This window comes from Kogia breviceps, chromosome 2 (assembly GCF_026419965.1).
Source record: "Kogia breviceps isolate mKogBre1 chromosome 2, mKogBre1 haplotype 1, whole genome shotgun sequence".
NCBI classification, from domain to species: domain Eukaryota; kingdom Metazoa; phylum Chordata; class Mammalia; order Artiodactyla; family Physeteridae; genus Kogia; species Kogia breviceps.
This window is the reverse complement of record NC_081311.1, coordinates 193,837,511-193,857,487: the sequence shown is the minus strand read 5'-3', so window position 1 is coordinate 193,857,487 and position 19,977 is coordinate 193,837,511. Positions and strand designations below refer to the sequence as shown.

The 19,977-nt window shown below is 41.7% G+C and overlaps 1 long non-coding RNA gene across 3 annotated transcripts; it reads left to right on the top strand.

The window, feature by feature from the left end:
* Positions 1-3,039: 3,039 nt before the first annotated feature.
* LOC131750766 (uncharacterized) lies at positions 3,040-19,701 on the top strand. 3 transcript variants are annotated; one of them, XR_010839249.1, is made up of 4 exons: positions 3,040-3,350; positions 3,776-3,884; positions 6,499-6,895; positions 19,471-19,701. It is a non-coding gene; the product is annotated as an uncharacterized lncRNA (long non-coding RNA). The 3 variants fall into 3 exon arrangements; XR_010839250.1 differs by lacking the exon at positions 19,471-19,701 and having other exon boundaries at positions 3,779-3,884; positions 6,499-7,332; XR_010839248.1 differs by lacking the exon at positions 19,471-19,701 and having other exon boundaries at positions 6,499-7,332.
* Positions 19,702-19,977: the final 276 nt, after the last annotated feature.

Here is a 19,977-nt window from a genome sequence, read left to right as displayed (position 1 = left end):
AACCAGACATTAAGTGCCTCCCAGAAGGATGTAACAAGTACACAAAACCAACCATAAGTCTTGCAAAAAAAAAAGGAAGCTGAATGTCAGGAAGCCTCCAGATCTAACTGGCAGTTTACAAGATCACTGCGGATGGAGGGGCGCGTTCAAGACACCTCACCGGCGTCAGCCACATCTAGTATAAGGACAAATCCTATAAGACAAATGGCTTGGTCTCTTCAACAGATAAACGGTACTTAAAAGGGGGTTTCTATTACAAAGTAAAAAGGATTTAAAAGATGTATCAACCAAATGTAATGCGTGGAAATGTCTGAATCCTAACTCAAACATGCTAAGAGCAAAAAGGCATTTTTGAGACGGAAAACCGAACACAGACTAGATATTAGAGGATGCTAATCCTGACAGCCTGTATCAGTACTGAATAAAATGTTTACTGGCGAAATGACAGGATGCCTGAGATTCACATGAAAATACTCAAGCCAAAAAAAACAGGGGGAGAGGGAGAGGAAAAAAGAAGTGGGGCAGGGAATAGCTGAATAAAGAATTGCAAAAATATTGAAGTGATTGAGGTGATGGGTAAAAAGGGATTCATTATATTATATTCTACTTAATAATGTATGTTTGAAAATGTCCATAATAAATTTTACGTTTGCAATAAAGATTCACGTATTTGTATCTTCATCAGCGTGATCCCTTATTTTCGGTGAGAAAAGTGGAATTCCTAAATTTAAGGAAGGAGAATTTTTACCTCAACAGGAAGTCGCCAAATTTCTCTCCAGGTGTTTGTAAGGAGGGGGTTCAGGATATGCTACCCCAAAATACAGCACCTTGGCGTACTGAACATCTTAAGCCAAATGCATTGGTAACACGGCAGGTGCAGAGAGGACTCTCTGACCTTCCCCTGAAGTAGGTCATAAGACCCCCACGTGAGAGGTGCCCTCCCTCTACCCAGAGGAAAGCAGCATCCTTACCTCCAAGACTGAGGAACGCCAAGACCACACTTACCTCACACTTCTTTCCATCCTATCACATTCTGTGACACCCTCTACTCTTCATCAAATCTAGCAAAACACTCAGGTTTAACCCATTCTTCAGGTCTTGATTTTCTTATGAAGGCTCCTGTGTCACATCAAACTGCATGTTTTTCGCTTGTTAATCTGCCTTTTGTTACAGGGCCCCAGCTAACAATTCAGACAGGTAGAGGAAAAAGATATTTTTCCTCCTCTACAGTAACAGTTTGCCTTCTCACCAGTTTCCCCACAATCCCCAAACACTTGTTTGATGTTTTAATTTCTGTTAATCTGATGATACAAAATAGTATTGTATTATTGTTTTAAATGATATTTTCCCTGGTGGTTGTATAGCTGAGCAGCTCTTCATTATCTTTTCGTGCCACCTAAACTTCTTCTTAAAACTACTTTTCATCCTTTGCCCCCATTTGTTTGCCTTTTTTTTTTTTTAACTTTTGGCTGCACCCCATGGCATGTGGGATCTTAGTTCCCCAACCAGGGATGGAATCAGCACCCCTTGCGTTGGAAGCACAGCGTCTTAACCACTGGAGCACCAGGAAAGTCCCTGTTTGCCTTTTTCTTATTCCGATACTAACTTTTTATTATATACGTTACAAAGATTTCTTCCCAATTTGTTCCTTATATTTTAAATTTGTTTATAGAGACTCTTGCACCCAAAGGTTTTAAACTGTAACATGGCCAAATGTCATAATTTTTTTGCTCTGTCATAATCTTGCTCTGTGTCTTGAGTGACATTCATATCCCAAATTCTTATTACAGATTTTAATAAGAATGCTTAATTTTTGCCATCAAATATTCTACATTTTCAGATAAGGTTTATCTAAAAGATATGTCTCTTTCTTCCTTTAGTCTCTTAGTTTGACATTATTAACCTACCTTGCGACATCTGGCATTCCAGAGATAAATCCTATTGGTCAATATTCTTTTACTATATTCAGTCAAGTACCAAATCTAAAATATGTAGGCAAATCGTTCTTCTTACTCTTCTTCCTTCCCAATCTGGGACTTTCTGAAGCTAGGACCAAAGCAGGGCCCCTTCCTCAGGGCCACCCTTCCCCACCCCCCAAAAACACACACACGACCCAAAGGGCTCATTTTCAAATCCCAACGTGGGTATTATTCCTAGAATTTTGATCCTACTACAGGGCCTAATGGTGCTAATGGTCGTTGAGAGAGCACATATTAAAAATGGCTTAATTCAAAGAAAATAAGAGACCATATTAAGTAATTGAGGATGCAAATCAATGGCCTCGGACGAGTTCCTTAACCTCACTCTGTGAGCCTGTCTAAGTCACAGATTTGTTTTGAAAAGTCCATGATAAAATGTATGAAAAGCAACCAGTATAAGGCCTGGCACAAAACAGATATTAATGTTTTAGCTGTGACCATTACTACTATCACTAACTGCTTTGAGGGCAGTTTCAGACGCGGATGGGCAGCGAGGGAAGGTTCCCCGGGGTCAAGAGGCCGACTGCCGGGTTCTGGTCTGCACTCCACCTCGCGCTGTAAGGTCTGTGCCTCCTTCTAGGCTGAAAATGTCGAGAGTACTAACACACACCCCAGGGAAGGGGTGGCTGCCTAACCGGATTAATGGATGTGAAAGCGACCCTGTGCAACCGACCCTGGTTTACCAGCCCGCAATGAGTTGCTGTTTTTATGACCCCTGTTTGCTTCCTATAACTCCACTTAGTAGGTAAGCGTCGAGATGTGTGACGGCCCGCCAGGTCCCCACATGTAGCGGAACCCGTGCCTCCCCTTAGTGGAAACGCTGCACTCACTGCCGACGCCCAACTGACTCACTCGTAGGCCTGCCGGGCTCGCCCAAACCTAAACGTCCGCCCTGCGCGCGGGCGCAACACGTGCTGCCCCGGCTCGAGACCCCGCCCCCAGGCTCGCGCCCCGCCCGCCCCGCCAGGATTGCGGCTCGGGACTGGCCTAAAGGCAGCGCGGGCTCTGATTGGGCGAGGCGGAGTCACGAGGGCGCCATTCTCTTCCCGGCTGTATTCTGCCTGGGCCCGGAGTTCTGGGGGGCTGCTGGGAGGGCGCTCCCAGTTTGTCGGTGCCTGCGGGCTGCTGCAGGCTCTTCCCGGGGTGTAGTGCAGGTGGCCGCGCGTGGTGGCCCGCGGGGCTTTGAGTGGGCGGAGCCCTACACCAGCGATAGTTTTAAGGGGAGGCGTACTCGTCAGGGACAGCACTGTGCGGGTTAATTTGGGAAGTGATGGTTAAAGGTCCTGGCTTGAGACTCACTTGTGTTGTTAATTTTGATGGGGGTAGAGATGGAAGCTGCTCCAGTTAACACGGAGTTCTCATTCTAGAGAGGTAAAGACACTTGAATTGTAGGTACTGATTTTGTTCCGCTATGGGGGCTTTATTTTGCTTCCGTGTGCTTCCGTTTGAGCAGTCGGTGGTGGAATTTACTGATATTTAAGAGCATCAGAGTTACCTGAAAACGGTGGTGAAGGGAGCAGAATGAGAGGAAAAGGGAGGAATTCCTCTTTTATCTCGAGGAGTTTCATTTCTAGATCGTGGCCCTAACCTACAAACATATACCAGAAATTATCTGTGCAATATATTTTGATATTAGCTGGTGAGAGTAAAAGATTCCAAATGAAAATAACTAGGATGAGGCCTAACACGGACTTATTGCAAATGGAAACTTAACACGAATACTAGAGGCAACAAAGGTGCATAGCCTGGAATGTTGAAGCCCCTGTGATGTGCCTAATAATCTTGTCCATTTGAAGCAGGAAAACAAATCAAGGTGAACTGAAGAAAATGAGTCTTTCCCCAGAGGAGACAGAAGATGGGGAAGATGAGACGTCAGAAGATAAGGACAATGGCAGTAGAGATGAGGTAACTATATGTACGGTGTGCAGCAGAGTAACTTACTAACGTCAACAATCAAAATCCAGGGGAAAGCAGTTAAACTGCATTGTTTGGTCTGAAAAGTGGTTTTGTGAACATTTTCCGACTAGTTTCACAAGCTCACCCGAAGCTCAGTACCCAAATCTGACAAGGTCATTTTTAGAAAAGAACATTACAGACCACTCTCACGAGCATAGATGTAAAAATTCCAAACAAGATATTAGCAAACTAAATATTAGTGTTCTGCAAAAAGTACACTGTGACTAACTGCAGTTTATTTGGGGAATACAAAAGGGTTCTTTGTTTGAAAAGTGATTTTGATTGCCTGGAAATACCGGTTTGAAAGAAAATCTCTTGATTCTTAAAATTGCTTCCTTAAATTCCACTAGTTTGTGTGTCCACCAAACATATGTTTCCATATTTATCCTTTCGGCAAATAATTAGGTCCCTAGTATGTTCTGTTTCTGGCTGGGAGCCTCTTCATCAGTATTCCAATGTAGATAGGTTTCAGTTGGACCCTAAAAGAATTGTGGTGGGTGAGTGGGTACACAGTTAATGAATATTGTATGCTTCATCTGGGCAACCACTGTGCTAGGACTTGATGCACTATCTCATTTCATCCTCACAGTGACCATGTTAGGTAGGGATCCTTAGCTCCATTTTATAGACAGGAAAAGAGATTTAGTCATTGACTAACTTGCTCATGGTTTCATGAGCTAATAAGTGACAGATAATACGCGACGGAACCCGCGTTATGCATTTGGTTCTGCCGAATCCAAAGCCCCTACTCTTTCCTGGTTCATTTCTCAGTCTTCGCCCCAGCAGCTCTTTTGGAGAGACAGATAGGTATTCAATTGCCAGTCCTTTGATATGGGGCTAAGGCTTTGACTTTGAGTTCACTGTTGCAGTAGCTTATCTTTGTATAAAGTATACCCATTGTGTATCTTCTGCAATTTAAAATTTGTTTCTTTAAAACAAAGCAAAACTTAAACCCTAGGAAAGCAATTCGAATACAGATGCGTACATTTTTCATTTTTTCCCCCTTCTTTTATGATTCCTCACCCACACCTAATTTGACTGCACTTTTTGAGCTTTATTGAGTATGTCCAAAGCGTTCAACTTTGTTTTACTGATTCAATGACTTTTTGCATTAATCTGATTGGTTTATATGACATTTATTATGTAATTGAAACTGCAACTACAACGGTCATATGTAGGTTTGCGAACAAAAGACTGAGGCTTATTAAGGATACAGTTCAGCTTATAGGATCAGAAATTTCCAGGTGTACCCAGTACCACTTAGTAGCCCATTAGCCGCATGTGCTTTTCACACGCGTTTCATAGGCATCAAGTTAGTAAATCCTGTTTGGAATTGAGATGGCCATTTAATCTAGCCACAGTCTAGCTTAATGTGACACAGTGAAGTGGACATAGTTCATAGACAGTTAGGAGAGCACCTACTGTACTGTGATGTCCACAACACAGTGCATTAACTCTCTATACCAATCAGAGCCAAAAAATTCTTGGTGAATGCAACTTTTGCTTCGGAACCCAGACGGTGTTGGCTCAGAGGAAAATAGGAGTAGTCACATTATATTTTCCTTAAACTGAGATGCATGTGTTATGGTTCTAGACTGTTCACACTGGCAGCCTTTGGTCATTCCTCTTTAAAATGTGATGCCTGTGACCATTTACTCTGACTGGTGCAGCATATAGTGGTAGTATCACAGTTAGATTAACTTCTAGGCTAACCATACCCCACTGTGGGCTCGTTGAAATTATTTAATTCAAACCCTAGCCTCTTTCAGGTGCCTTCCCTGATCCCATGTCATTCCTATGCCAGATGAACTGGTCCCTCTTCTGTTTGTCTGTAAATATTGTTCATAACCAGTAATGCTAATCACATATTATAGTGACTCATCTCTTCCTGTGATGTGGGCTGAGGTCTGTATGTGTGTATGTATATATACACACATACATATACATACACACACACAACAGTTGTGTTTTTGCTGGAGCTGCCATAATAAAATATCACAGATGTATGGGTGGCTGAAACAATGGAAATTTACTTTCTCTCAGTTCAGGAGGCCGGATCAAGTTGTTGGCAATTTGGTTACTTCTGAGGCCTCTCTCCTTGGCACGTAGATGTCTGCCTTCTTGCTGTGTTTTCACATGGTCATCCAACACCCATAGTTCTTCCTTTTCTCCTTTTGTATGTGGCGAGACTGCATTCAGTGTTCTGCTAAAATTTTCATCTTTAGTCATTTAGTTTTATAATACTGTGCCCAATTTTTAGTAGCTCTGGGATGGGAATCGGTGTAATTAGGAAGCATGAGGTCCGATTTTGGGGGCCTGGCTCTCATTCCCGTGTATGTTTCAGGTGCCTGCGTGGGGGGTCCTCTCCTTTGGTGTTTTTCTTGAATGCAGAGAGTTGGGACTCTACAGACACACTGAGCCACCTAAACAGTAGTTGACTTGGTATGTTTTCCTAGGGCCGTAGCTTGCATACGTTTAGAAATCTAGATCCTTCCCTGTAGAGATTCTGATTTCAAAGCTCTAAGTGAAATCCAAGAATTTTCTTTTTCTCTTTTTTTCTTAGACAAGCGTTCCAGGTACTTCTGGTGCTGGGAGCTCTTTTACTGCACACTGAGAAATTCGTCCTGGAGAAATCAGCACAGACGTTGACACGTGGGCCTGAGCAGATCTTGCACTTGCTGACTGTGCCATGGGACTGTCACCTCCTGGCCACGGAGGAGACATCTCTTCATTGGTGTTCTTCCTCCTCTAGGTTGATGTCCCTCAGAAAGATGGTAGGAAGATTACTACTGCTCCAGGAAATAAAATCGAGAAAAAGCAGTTTCTGGCTCCCATGTTTGCTGAGAAATTAATACCACCACGCAGGAGGGGAGCCACAGGGGCCAAGTTGCCAAAAGACAGGAGGAGTGCCATGCTCGAGAACCATGAGAAGTGACATGAGAACCCTGAGGAGGATGACGGTAAGAACTGTGAGTTGTGTCAGGATGAGGGACGTAAAGAGTCCCCTCTGGGGACATCCCTGCTGGTGGCTGTCAGGGGCCAGCCCTACATGCCATTGCACACGGCTCTTGGAAGGGTTCTGTGGAAATACCACCCTTGGCATCCCTGGCCGATTCTCCAGGCTTGGCTTGAGGGGTCCTAGTAGACATTTGACTTCTGCTGTCCACATGACCAGAATCAGAGTTTTCTCTTTGAATATTGTACACTCTCTCTCTCTTTGTGCTTATGAGCCAGGCAGGTTCATTGTCCCCCAGATTTCACTCTCAGTGATTTTTCTGTCCTGATGGCGTCTCTGTAACATTTTAAATGGTATTGTTTCCAAAGCAGTAATTCTTAGCATTGTTATGAAAATACAATAATACATTTAAAATTATTTCAGATAAAAGGTTAAAATGACAGTGAATTGTTTTCTTAGATTTGTGTATACAGTCAGACTTACCAGCAGTTTCTCTGAAAGAACAACTTGTCATTTTCATTCTTAACAAGTCTGTGTGGCAGTAATTGATTGGGTGGGTTTTCATCTAGATTCTGAAAAAGAAGCCCTGTATCCTTCACGGGCCAGGGGGAGAAAAGCCTTTCCCCTGGGGGCAGGGGAAGATGAGCAGGATCATAAGGGTGGTGACAAAGGCTGTGAGGAAGAGGAAGGTCACAGTGACCTAAACCAGCTCTGTTAAGTGGTGTCCAGTATCAAGGAATTAGAGTTATAAGCGAAGCCGTTGGGCAGGGCTGTTGAAGTTCTTTTATGAACTTGAAGAACTTTTCCTAATTAATTTATAAATGCTTTTAAAAGTATTCTGACCAGACCTAACCCAGGCGTCTTGTGGAGAATAGGCAGAGTGTAGGTATGGTATTTGTGGACAGTGTAAAAGCTCCCACTTTACTCATTAGTGGCACAGACAGATCATTAAAAATGCTGTATTCTGGGGACTTCCCTGGTGGCTCAGTGGTTAAGAATCTGCCTGCCAACTCGGGACACGGGTTCGAGCCCTGGTCCAGGAAGATCCCACATGCTGCGGAGCAACTAAGCCCATGCACCACGACTGCTGAGCTTGCTCTCTAGAGCCTGTGAGCCACAACTACTGAGCCTCGCGTGCCACAACTACTGAAGCCCACGTGCCTCGAGGCCGTGCTGCACAACAAGAGAAGCCACTGCAATGAGAAGCCCGCGCACCGCAACAAAGAGTAGCCCCCGCACGCAGCAACTAGAGAAAGCCCGTGCAGCAATGAAGATCCAACACAGCCAAAATAAATAAATAAATTTATTTTTTAAAAAAAACAAAGAAACAAAAAACTGTATTCTGGCTTTTGCCCACAGAGCCTGTGAAGAAAGCACCTGATAAACAGAAGGAGGAAATGACCAAACAGAACACTTCCTCTGAAACCAAAAATCAGAAATTAGAAGATAACTTCTTTGCTGTGTTTTAGAGCACAAGAGACACGTGGAGAATTTCATACTGGCGAAAACCAAATCTCTGTTAGGCCAAATGATGGGCAAAGGGATTTTAGTTGCAGCCTGGTGTTACAATATGCCAGATTCTTCAATGGAAGTTTTTTTTTAGTGTCATTCTTTCTGAATTGTTTCTTTGAGTTCTTTCTCTCTCTCTCTCTTTTTTTTTTTTTTTTTTTTTTTTTTTTGCCTTTTTGTATGGCAGCCAAACCACCTGCAAGTTTCAAACTATTTGTTGGAAACCTGAATTTCAAAAAAACTGTTGCCGAACTAAAAACTGGACTTAGTGAATTTTTTCCTAAAAATGACGTCGCAGTCATTGGTGTCAGAGTTGGCTTGTCCAGGTAAATACTGATAAATTAAGGGTGTTGTTAAGAGTTTATCAGCCCCACAATTATTATTCTTGTCAGACCTTTTTGTTACTTGTTCGTCACCCTTTATAAGATATTACCTCAGCCTCTTGCAGTTCAGAATGAGTATTTAAAGTCCTTCAGTGGCTCGTTTAATAAATCCATTATATTAAATTTTGTTATCCCATTTTTCCAACCAAAATACTAAACTAATCACTAGATCTTCCAAGTCTTTACAGAAACATATTTTCATGATTTTCCAACTGTGAGCAATGTTATTTGCCTAGAATTATTTTAAACAAACACAGATTTAATCACAAAACCCCTAGCTTTGGTGGCAAATGTAGGTTCTGTATCAGTTCTTCTTTTTTGCTGAGTTGAATTTCATCCTTTCTTACCTCTTTCTCATCAGAAGCATATGTCTTGGGTGTGAGCATGCTTATTTTATGGTACTCAGAATGTCTTAGGTAGACATGAAAAGATAATAATACTAGTAAACATGCATTGAGTACTCACTCTGCCAGGCATTGTTCCTTGTTTATTTAACTCATTGAATCCATAAGACAATCCTCAGCAGTAATTATTGTCATTATCCCCATTTTACAAAGGAGGAAATTGAGGCACAGAGAAGTTAAGTGACGTACTGAATATCACACAGAAAGTGGCAGGATCAGGATTTGAGCCCAGCATTCTGGCTCCAGAGGTAATGCCACAACTTTTGACACATTGCTTTGCTTACACTTTTTATTAACTATATTGTGAAATATTGTTGTTTGTAGTAAATAAAGATTCCTTTTGCATTAAAAAAAATTCTTGGGACTTCCCTGGTGGCACAGTGGTTAAGAATCCACCTGCCGATGCAGGGGACACGGGTTCAAGCCCTGGTCCTGGAGGATCCCACATGCTGCGGAGCAACAGCCATGCGCCACGACTACTGAGCCTGCACTTTAGAGCCCGCAAGCCACAACTATTGAACCCGTGTGTCACAGCTACTGAAGCCTGTGCACCTAGAGCCCATGATCTGCAACAAGAGAAGCCACCACAATGAGAAGCCTGCGCACTGCAACGGAGAGTAGTCCCCGCTCACTGCAGCTGGAAGAAAGTCCACAGGTAGCAATGAAGACCCAGCACAGCCAAAAAAAACCCCCCAAAAACCAAAAAACTTACTCTAATAGCCTTTGAGTTTGCCAAGACATTCTATTTTAAGAATGATATTTTTGGGGCTTCCCTGGTGGCACAGTGGTTGAGAGTCCGCCCGCCAATGCAGGGGACACGGGTTCGAGGCCTGGTCTGGGAAGATCCCACATGCCATGGAGCAACTAAGGCAGTGCGTCACAAATACTGACCTTGTGTGAGCCCGTGAGCCATAACTACTGAGCCTGTGTGCCACAACTCCTGAAGACTGCGTGCCTAGAGGCCGTGCTCCACAGCAAGAGAAGCCACCGCAATGAGAAGCCCGTGCACCGCAACAAAGAGTAGCCCCTGCTCGCCGCAACTAGAGAAAGCCAGTGCGCAGCAACAAAGACCCAAAGCCTCCAAAAATAAATAAATAAATAAATTTATTTTAAGAAAAGATCCCGGGCTTCCCTGGTGGTGCAGTGGTTGAGAATTTGCCTGCCAATGCAGGGGACATGGGTTCGAGCCCTGGTCTGGGAAGATCCCACATGCCGTGGAGCTGCTAGGCCTGTGAGCCATGGCTACTGAGCCTGCGCGTCCGGAGCCTGTGCTCCACAAGGGGAGAGGCCATAACAGTGAGAGGCCCGCGTACCGCGAAAATAGAAAAGAGTGGAGGCCAAGTCCGTATTTTCACAGCCAGCACGTAGCACAGGCTGTTGTCACATAGATGCTATGTGCAAATGTTTGTTTTTTAAAATATTTTATTTGTTTATCTTCCTTATTTTTTATTGTTATTTTTTGGCTGTGTCAGGTCTTAGTTATGGCACGTGGGATCTTTGTTGAGGCCTGAGAAATCTTTTTGTTACAGCGTGCGCAGGCTTCTTTCTAGTTGTGTGCAGGTTTTCTCTGTCTGCTTGCAGCATGCAGGCTCCAGGGCGTGTGGGCTCTGTAGTTTGCAGTGCGTGGGCTTAGTTGCCCTGCAGTATGTGGGATCTTAGTTCCCCGACTAGGGATTGAACCTGCATCCCCTGCATTGGAAGGCGGATTCTTTACCACTGGACCACCAGGGGAATCCCCAAATATTGTTAAATGAAGGAACATGTACTACTCTCCAACTCTTTGAGAAGTATTTTTTCTCTCTTAGAGAACTCAATGCTTATGAGATCTAAACTCAGACTAAAAATATTCTTGTGTTTATGAAGATGGAAATGCCAAAACACTTTTGATCAAGAACTTGCCTGACAGAGTCACTCAGCATGAATTAATATAAGTGTTTGAGGATACTTTTCAAATCAGATTGGTGAGCAAGGATGGGATGAGTGAAAGGTATGTCTTTGTACCTTGTACTGAAAAAGAAGATATGGTAACAGAATTTCATTGTATTCTCCCAAATCACTCATGCCAGATTTTAGAGAAGGAAAAAGTAGTTATCCAGCCTTTCTACCAGCAGGCATAAAAAGCATCATAAATGGATAGCCAAAGGCTTCTAGAAGACTGTAGGGCTGTCATAGAGAAATGAAGACTTTATTCTATCAAGTACAAGATTGAAGATTGGAAGAATCCACTCATAGGTTATCTTCATCCTATCTCTCCAGGGCTGACTACAGTAAAATAACACCCTTGGTGACTTGTCTGGACAGGTACCAAAAGAGAACATTAACTTGGTCTGTTAGAATTATGTTGTAGGCAATTAATGAAACACTGTCACTATGTCTCTGGGTAGCCTAAGAGGGTGAATATGGTGAAATTAGAAAGGATGGAATAGAATGTATTTTGAAGGGATTCTCAATGTGGTAAAAATTGGGTATCAGGATTACAGATACATTTGAGCTAAATTTGTTGGTGTAGGTGAACTCTAAGATAATCTATGCCAGTGTATTCTGATGAACATAATCTCTGGAAAACAATCCCACAGATTTAGAAAACAAGTCTGAAAAGATAAATCCCAAATTGTTAGCAGTGTTTACTGTGAGGAGGTTTGGGGGCACTCTGCTGGGCTTGCATACCATACCCCAAAATTAACTCAAAATAGATCAAAGACCTAAATGTAAGAGCTAAAGTAGAAAACTACGAAGTAAACACAGGAGTAAATCTTTGTGATCTTGGATTAGAGTCTTGCACAAGCAATAAAAGAGAAGATTGAGAAGTTGGGCTTTATCAAAGTTAAAAACATTTGTACTTCAGAGGACACTATCTAAAAGTCAAAAGAAATGCTACATCCTGGGAGAAAATATTGCAAGTCATATATATGAAAGAGACCTATATATATACAAGATATATAAAGAACTCTTACAGCTCAATAATTAAAAGACAACCCAATTAAAAAATGGGGAAAGGACTTGAATGACTGTTTCTCCAAACAAGGTGTACAAATGGCCAATAAACATGTAGAAAGATGGTCAACATTAGTCACTGAGGAAGTGCAAATCAAAACCATGATGTGAAGGAGGGCTGAGTCAAGATGGTGGACTAGGAGGACGCAGAATTCGCATCTCCGCACAACTAGGGAACCTACCAGGCATGGTTGGGGGATGACGGACACCTAAGGGGATGGGAGGAACCGCTAGCAACCAGCTTTTGGGATATTGGTTCCCAGGCTGCAGGTCGGGCCTGAGCTCCTGTAGTGGGAGTTCTGAATCCAAACTGCTGGACTAACAGAGAACCTCAGACCCCAGAGAGTATTAATTGGAGTGAGGCCTCCCATAGGTCCTAATCTCAGCACCAAGACCCAGCTCTATCCAACTGCCTGCAAACTCCAGTGCTGGACACCTCAGGCCAAACAACCAGCAAGATAGGAATACAGCCCCACCCATCAAAAAAAGGAAAAAGAAATGACAGAAAAATACGTTACAGACGAAGGAGCAAGATAAAACCCCACAAAACCAAATAAATGAAGATGAAATAGACAACTTACCTGAAAAAGAATTCAGATTAATGATAGTAAAGATGATCCAAAATTTCGGAAACAGAACAGAGAAAATATAAGAAACAATTAACAAGGATCTAGAAGAACTAAAGAGCAAACAAACAGAGATGAACAACACAATAACTGAAACTAAAAATACCCTGGAAGGAATCAACAGGAGAATAACTGAGGCAGAAGAACGGATAAGTGAGCTGGAAGAAAAAATGGTGGAAATAACTGCCAGGGAGCAGAATAAAGAAAAAGAAAATGAAAAGGATTGAGGACAGTCTCAGAGACCTCTGGGACAACACTAAATGCACCAACATTCGAATTATAGGGGTCCCAGAAGAAGAAGAAAGACAGAAAGGTTATGAGAAAATATTTGAAGAGGTTATAGTCGAAAACTTCCCTAACATGGAAAGGAAATAGTCAAGTCCAGGAAGCGCAGAGTCCCATACAGGATAAACCCAAAGAGAAACATGCAGAGGCATGTATTAATCAAACTATCAAAAATTAAATACAAAGAAAAAATATTAAAAGCAAAAAGGGAAAAGCAACATATAACATATAAGGGAATCCCCATAAGGTTAACAGCTGATCTCTGAGCAGAAACTCTGCAAGCCAGAAGGGAGTGGCAGGACATATTTAAAGTGATGAAAGGGAAAAACCTAAAAGCAAGGTTACCCAGCAAGGATCTCACTCAGATTGAATGGAGAAATTAAAACCTTTACAGACAAGCATAGTTAAGAGTATTCAGCACCACCAAACCAGCTTTACAACAAATGCTAAAGGAGCTTCTCTGGGCAGGGAACACAAAAGAAGGAAAAGACCTACAAAAACAAACCCCAAACAATTAAGAAAATGGTAATAGGAACATACATATCGATAGTTACCTTAAATGTAAATGGATTAAATGCTCCAACCAAAAGACATAGACTGGCTGAATGGAAACAAAAATAAGACCTGTATATATACTGTCTACAAGAGACCCACTTTAGACCTAGAGACGTATACAGACTGAAAAAGATATTCCATGCAAATGGAAATCAAAAGAAAGCTGGCGTAGCAATTCTCACATCAGACAAAATAGACTTTAAAATAAAGACGATTACAAGAGACAAAGGACACTACATAATGATCAAGGGACCAATCCAGAAGGTACAACAATTGTAAATGTTTATGCACCCAACACAGGAGCACCTCAATACATAAGGAAAATGCTAACAGTCATAAAATGGGAAATTGACAGTAACACAATACTAGCAGGGGACTCTTAACACCCCACTTTCACCAATGGACAGATCATCCAAAATGAAAATAAATAAGGAAACACAAGCTTTAAATGACACGTTAAACAAGATGGACTTAATTGATAATTTATAGGACATTCCATCCAAAAACAACAGAATACACTTTCTTCTCAAGTGCTCATGGAACATCTCCAGGATAGACCATATCTTGGGTCACAAATCAAGCCTTGGTAAATTTAAGAAAATTGAAATCATATCAAGTATCTTTTCTGATCACAATGTTATGAGACTAGATATCAATTACAGGAAAAAAAAACTGTAAAAAATACAAACACATGGAGGCTAAACAGTATGCTACTAAATAACCGAGAGATCACTGAAGAAATCAAAGAGGAAATTAAAAAATATCTAGAAACAAATGACAAAACACGACGACCCCAAACCTATGGGATGCAGCAAAAGCGGTTCTAAGAGGGATGTTTATAGCAATACAATCCTACCTCAAGAAACAAGAAAATCTCAAATAAACAACCTAACCTTACACCTAAAGCAACTAGAGAAAGAACCAATAAAACCCCAAAGTTAGCAGAAGGAAAGAAATCATAAAGATCAGATCTGAAATAAACAAAAAAGAAATGAAGGAAACAATAGCAAAGATCAATAAAACTAAAAGCTGGTTCTTTGAGAAGATAAAGAAAATTGATAAACCATTAGCCAGACTCATCAAGATAAAAAGGGAGAAGACTCAAATCAACAGAATTAGAAATGAAAAAGGAGAACAACTGACACTGCAGAAATACAAAGGATCATGAGAGATTACTACAAGCAACTATATGCCAATAAAATGGACAACTTGGAAGAAATGGACAAATTCTTAGAAAAGCACAGCCTTCCAAGACTGAAACCAGGAAGAAATAGAAAATATAAACAGACCAGTCACAAACAGTGAAATTGAAACTGTGGTTTAAAATCTTCCAACAAACAAAAGCCCAGGACTAGATGGCTTCACAGGCGAATTCTCTCAAACATTTAGAGAAGAGCTAACACCTATCCTTCTCAAACTCTTCCAAAGCATAGCAGAGGGAGGAACACTCCCAAACTCATTCTACGATGCCACCATCATCCTGATACCAAAACCAAAGATGTCACAAAAAAAGAAAACTACAGGCCAGTATCACTGATGAACATAGATGTAAAAATCCTCAGCAAAATACTAGCAAACAGAATCCAACAGCACATTAAAAGGATCATACACCATGATCAAGTGGGGTTTATCCCAGGAATGCAAGGATTCTTCAATATACGGAAATCAATCAGTGTGATACACCATATTAAGAAACTGAAGGATAAAAAACATATGATAACCTCAATATATGCAGAAAAAGCTTTTGACAAAATTCAATATTCATTTATGATAAAAACTCTCCAGAAAGTAGGCATAGAGGGAACCTACCTCAACATAATAAAGGCCATATATGACAAAACCACAGCCAACATCGTTCTCAGTGGTGAAAAACAAACCATTTCCTCTAAGATCAGGAACAAGACAAGGGTGCCCACTCTCACTACTGTTATTCAACATAGTTTTGGATGTTTCAGCCACAGCAATTGAAAAACAAACCATTTCCTCTAAGATCAGGAACAAGACAAGGGTGCCCACTCTCACCACTGTTATTCAACATAGTTTTGGATGTTTCAGCCACAGCAATTAGAGAAGAAAAAGAAATAAAAGGAATCCAAATCAGAAAAGAAGAGGTAAAACTGTCACTGTTTGCAGATGACATGATACTATACATAGAGAATCCTAAAGATGCTAACAGCAAACTACTAGCTAATCAATGAATTTGGTAGAGTATCAGGATACAAAGTTAATGTACAGAAATCTCTGCATTCCTATACAGTAATGATTAAAAGTCTGAAAGTGAAATTAAGGAAACACTCTCAGTTACCATTGCAATAAAAAGAATAAAATTCTTAGGAATAAACCTACCTAAAGAGACAAAAGGCCTGTATGTAAAAAACTGTAAGACACTGATGAAAGAAGTTAAAGATGATACAAATGGAGAGATATACCATGCTCTTGGATTGGAAGAATCAACATTGTGAAAATGACTGTGCTACCCAAAGCAATCTACAGATTCATTGCAATCCCTATCAAACTACCAATGGCATTTTTCACAAAACTAGAACAAAAAACTGCACAATTTGTATGGAAACACAAAAGACCCCGAATAGCCAAAGCAACCTTGAGAAAGAAAACCGGAGCTGGAGGAATCAGGCTCCCTGATTTTGTAGGATGGAAGTATGTACTCCCATACTACAGAGCTGCAGTAATCAAGACTGTATGGTATTGGGACAAAAACAGAAATATAGATCAATGGAACCGGTTAGAAGGCCCAGAGATAAACCCATGCACATATGGTCACCTTATCTTTGATAAACGAGGCAAGAATACACAGTGGAGAAAAGACAGCCTCTTCAGTAAGTGGTGCTGGAAAAACTGGACAGCTATGTGTAAAAGAATGAAATTAGAACACTTCCTAATGCCATTCACAAAAATAAAGTCAAAATGCATTAAAGTCCTAAATGTAAGGCCAGACACTATAAAACTCTTAGAGGAAAACATAGGCAGAACACTCTATGACATAAATCACAGCAAGATCCTTTTTGACCCACCTCCTAGAGAAATGGAAATGAAAACAAAAACAAATGGGACCTAATGAAACTTAAAAGTTATTGCACAGCAAAGGAAACCATAAACAAGACGAAAAGACAACCCTCAGAATGGGAGAAAATATTTGCAAACGAAGCAACTGACAATGGATTAATCTCTAAAATATACAAGTAGCTCATGCAGCTCAATATCAAAAAAACAAACAATCCAATGCAATAATGGGGAGAAGACCTAAATAAACATTTCTCCAAAGAAGATATACAGATTGCCAGCAAACACATGAAAGGATGCTCAACATCACTAATCATTAGAGAAAGGTAAATCAAAACTACAATGAGGGGGCTCCCCTGGTGGCACAGTGGTTAAGAATCTGCCTGCCAATGCAGGAGACACAGGTTTGAACCCTGGTCTGGGAAGATCCCACATGCCATGGAGCAACTAAGCCCACACATCACAACTACTGAGCCTGCGCTCTAGAGCACGTGAGCCACAACTACTGAAGCCCACGCGCCTAGAGCCAGTGCTCCACCACAAGAGAAGCCACTGCAATGAGGAGCCTGCGCACCGCAATGAAGAGCAGCCCCCTGCGTGCAGCAACGAAGACCCAACACAGCCAAAAATGAAATACATTAAATAAATAAATCTATGAAAAAAAAAAACTACAATGAAGTATCACCTCATACTGGTCAGAATGGCCATCATCAAAAAATCTACAAATAATAAGTGCTGGAGAGGGTGTGGAGAAAAGGGAACCCTCTTGCATTGTTGGTGGGAATGTAAATTGATAACAGCCACTATGGAGAACAGTATGGAGGTTCCTTAAAAAACTGAAAATAGAACTATCATATGACCCAGCAATCCCACTACTTGGCATATACCATGAGAAAACCATAATTCAAAAAATTCATGTACCACATTGTTCATTGCAGCACTATTTACAATAGCCAGGACATGGAAGCAACCTAAATGCCCATCGACAGATGAATGGATAAAGAAGATGTGGCACATATATACAATGGAATATTATCCAGCCATAAAAAGAAACAAAATTGAGTTATTTGTAGTGAGGTGGATGGACCTAGAGTCTGTCATGCAGAGTGAAGTAAGTCAGAAAGAGAAAAACAAATACCGTATGCTAACACATATATATGGAATCTAAAAAAAAAAAAATGGTTCTGATGAACCTAGGGGCAGGACAGGAGTAAAGATGCAGACGTAGAGGATGGACTTGAGGACATGGGGAGGGGGAGGGGGAAGGGTAGGGTAAGCTGGGATGAAGTGAGAGTAGCATTGACACATATACACTACCAAATGTAAAATAGATAGCTAGTGGGAAGCAGCTGCATAGCACAGGGAGATCAGCTCAGTGCTTTGTGACCACCTAGAGGGTGAGATAGGGAGGGTCGGAGGGAGATGCAAGAGGGAGCATATATAGGGATATATATGTATGCATATAGCTGATTCACTTTGTTATACAGCAGAAACTAACAACATTGTAAAGCAATTATACTCCAATAAAGATGTTAAGAAAAACCAAAACGAAACAAAACCATGATGTGATACCGCAGTACACTTGTTAGAGTGGCTGTAATAAAAAAGACAATAACAAGTGTTGACAAGGATGTGGAGAAGTCATAACCCTCATTCATTGTGGTGGGAATGTAAAATAGCACACTTGCTTTGGAAAACAGTTTGGCAGTTTCTCAAAATGTTAAACATAGAATTTCCATACGGTCCAGCAATTCTCCTATTAGGTATGAATCCAAAAGAAGTGAAAATGTGTATCTACACATTTCTACAAATGTTTGTATCAGCTTTATTCATAATAGCCCAAACCAGAAACAACCCAAAATGTCTTAACAGCTGATGAATGGATAAAGAAAATGTAGTATTTTTGTGCAATGTAATGTTACTCAGCCATGAAAAGGAATGAAGTGCTGATACATGCTAAAACACAGATGAATCTTAAAAATATTAGGCTAAGTGAAAGAAGCCAGACACAAAAAGATGGCGTATTTGTATAATCCCAGTTATGTGAAATGTCCAGAATAGGCAGATCTACAGAGACAGAAAGTAGCATAGTGATTGCCTGCATCTGGGGGATGGGAGTGAGTTGGCGGGGATCAGGAGTGACTGCAGCTAGGTGCTTAATTGTCCTAAAATTAGATTATGGTGATGGTTGTAGAATTCTGTAAATATACCCTTGTACACTTTAAATGGGTGAATTTTGGGCTTCCCTGGTGGCACAGTGGTTGAGAATCTGCCTGCCGATGCAGGAGACACGGGTTCAAGCCCTGGTCTGGGAAGATCCCACATGCCGCGGGGCAACTGGGCCCGTGAGCCACAACTACTGAGCCTGCGCGTCCGGAGCCTGTGCTCCGCAACAAGAGAGGCCGCGACAGTGAGAGGCCCGTGCGCCGCGATGAAGAGTGGCCCCCGCTCGCCACAACTAGAGAAAGCCCTCGCGCAGAAACGAAGACCCAAAACAGCCAAAAAAAATAAATATACGTATATAAATTTATTAAATGGGTGAATTTTATGATTTGGAAATTATATCTCAGTAGAGCTTGTTAAAAAAAAAACCAGTGTGTGTATGTTTGTACATTTGCTTTTATTTATGAAGCATGTTGCCTCTAAGGATACAAATTGGGCAGAGGAAGACTTTACTGTATCCTTTCTACCTTCTGCATTTCGAATCTCGTATGTGTGTTACTAATTCGAAAGGCAATACAGAAGAGTACTAAATGTTGACTCTTCTTTCTTCTCTCCCCTACCCTATCCCCACAATTGCAGGATTGCCTCTATTGACTTCAAGTCACAGGCCGATGCAGAGAGCGCCTTGGAAGAGAAGCAAGGAACAGAGATTGGTGGGCTTGCTGTAGTTCTGGAACTTGTAGGAGCAAAAAGCCAAGGCCAAGATGAGAGAGACGGGGAAAAAAGTGCAACTGGCGAAGTAAGGGTGTGACAGCTCTGTAGATGGAGACTTGCCAGGTTTCCCAGGGAGGGGCTAGTACTTGGCACTGTTTTTTGGCTGCATTGGGTCTTTGTTGCTGCACGTGTGATGGGCAGGGGCTACTCCTTGTTGTGGTGTGCGGGCTTCTCATTGTGGTGGCTTCTCTTGCTGCAGAGCATGGGCTCTAGGGGCACGGGCTTCAGTAGTTGCAGCACATGGGCCCTAGAGTGTGCAGGCTTCAGTAGTTGCAGCGTGTGGGCTCAGAAGTTGTGGCTCGTGGGCTGTGGAGCTCAGGCTCAGTAGTTGTGGCACGCGGGCTTACTTGATCTGTGGCATGTGGGATCTTC